Source organism: Helobdella robusta (assembly GCF_000326865.2).
Source record: "Helobdella robusta unplaced genomic scaffold HELROscaffold_62, whole genome shotgun sequence".
NCBI lineage: Eukaryota > Metazoa > Annelida > Clitellata > Rhynchobdellida > Glossiphoniidae > Helobdella > Helobdella robusta.
In genome coordinates this window covers 185,145-187,773 of record NW_008705346.1, presented here as the reverse complement: position 1 = coordinate 187,773, position 2,629 = coordinate 185,145, and positions in this window count along the sequence as shown.

Here is a 2,629-nt window from a genome sequence, read left to right as displayed (position 1 = left end):
AAAATATTTGAAATTATGTGTAATGTATCCAATACTTTTTCTTTTAAATTTTATTAATTTGTTTTACTCTGTTTTTTTCTTTTTTCCGTCTCTCACTCTCTTTCTCTCTCTTTTCTCTATTTTTCTATTTCTCTCTCTCTTTCTTTCTTTCTCTCTCTTTCTCTTTTTTATCTCGGTTCGTTCTTTATATCGGTATTTTAAATACCAGCGCATGTATCTTTTTAGCTGACAAATGCTATTCTAAATCAATTATAATCATAATAATATATAATAATATTAATAATAATAACGACTTTGCTTATTATAATAACAATAAGAAGAAGAAGAAAAAAAAGGAGAAGGAGAAGAAAAACAAAAAAAACAAGAACAAAAAAAAGAACAAAAAGAAGAAGGAGGAGAAAAAGAAGACAAATTTTAAAAATAAAATGTATTATTATTTTTCCATTAAAACGTCCACAGTTGCTGGGGAGGGTTGAGATGGGGTTTGATCGTTGAACATTCTACTCACCGCAAATATTCACCCAATAATAATAATAATATATTAGTATTATTATTATTACAAATAATTATAAACATTATTATTTTATACGCGTCCATGTTTAAGTGTACGTAAGGACACGCGCCAATAAATAAAGCAGATCGGTATTAATGAGAATATAAAGGAGAATTAATCTCTCTCTTTTTTTTTCTTCCTCTCCTTCTTTTTCTCTCCGTCTCATTTTTTCTCTTTTTCTCTTTTCTTTCTCTTTCTTCTTTTATTCAATTTTTAATTTTTTCACAAATAAACCACATTACCAATAGTCACAAACCACACAACAAATAAAAATCGAACGCAGGTATATGATTATCATTTATATGCAACACACACGCACATACGCACAACACCCACACGCATACACACACACACACTCACACTCGTACACACACACACACACTCACACACGCATACATACACGCACACGCACACATGTACATGTAGATGTGTATGACAACATACAAATATATAAAAGTATATAGAGAAAAAAAAAGAAAGAAAAATTGAGAGAGAGAGAGAGAGAGAGAGTGAGTGAAAGAAAGAGAGAAAGAGAGAGAGAGAGAGAGAGGTGATGCGGTAGTGTATGACGAAGTTGAGTATGTATAAAAATGACCAGACTTAGGAATTTTCTTCGCGTTGAAGATTTTTTATTCCATAAGCTTGAGCAACTTTTATAATAATTAATTGCGTGATTTGTGAAACGTTTCATTATTAATTAAAATTCAAATGAAGGTGGCTTATTGAAGATAATTAATTGTTAATGATAAGGAAAATAAGGTAATAACAATGAATGATTAACCTTAACAAAGCGTACAAAATTCTGTGAACAGTTTATCAACATCATAAATTATTATTTCATTTATGATTTGAACTGGTTTTGTACTAGAAAACTAGCTTACTAGCAAGGGGTTAGCATTGAGTTAATTTAATAATATGATTGTTTAATTAATTTATTCATTCATTCAGTCATTAATTCTTTCATTCATTCATCTACTCATCCATTTTTATATTTATATTTATTTATCAGTGGAGAATTAAATCTCTAAATATTACAAATTTCCAATTCATATTTTAATTCATTAGGGAATAAATAGTATGTAATTGTACGCATTTGTGATACACTCTAAGAAATACATGTAGCTTATTCAGTTGTTAAACTCACCAGTCACGAAATTTAAAACTAATATCACCCTAATAAACCTTTCACACTATGACTTTATCTTGAAAGGGTTTGAAAATTATTAAAATATATGATATTATAATTAATTATTATTATCATTTATTATTTAAATGTCATTATTTGTTGTGATTATTATCGTCTTGTTTGAGCGCGAATTTTCCGCGAATTTTCGTTTCGAGAAATTAGCATTTTTGTCACCGAATTCTCAATGTTTCGTTAAAAAGTTATAACGCATATGAATTTTGTCGCTATTTGTTGTTGTTGTTATTATTATTATCAACGTTGTTAGTGTTTATGTGCTGTTTTTATTCATAATTTTCGATTACAGATGTTATAGGTAGAAAATGCATACTATGTTTTCTTTGTAATATTTCTGCTATTAATTCCTTAAAAATTAAATAATTTTCGTTTTGTTATTTCTCTACCATTGTTATTATTATTATTATTATCAATATCATTTTTATTATTAATAATATTATTGTTATCATTGTTATTTTTATTTTTTGTCGTTTTAAAATTCAGTTTGCCCCTTCGCTTGTTTATGGGGCATTTATGTACACTGTAGCCACGTTATTGGGTTTTTGCCACGTGACATATGGCCCCCAGCGCGTCACGTGATCCATTTTTTAGGACACCCTTATTTCACGGGATTCATTTGATATTCAGCAGATCGCCTGTATCAAGAGTGTGATACAGGTACTATGAATAGATGCGTTGTTGTTGTCGTTGTTGCTGTTGTTGTTGTTGTTGCTGTTGTTGCTATTGTTGTTGCTGTTGTTGTTGCTGTTGTTGTTGTTGTTGTTGTTGTTGCTGTTGTTGTTGCTGTTGTTGTTGTTGCTGTTGTTGTTGCTGTTGTTGTTGTTGTTGTTGCTGTTGTTGTTGCTGTTGTTGTTGTTGTTGTTGTTGTTGTTGTT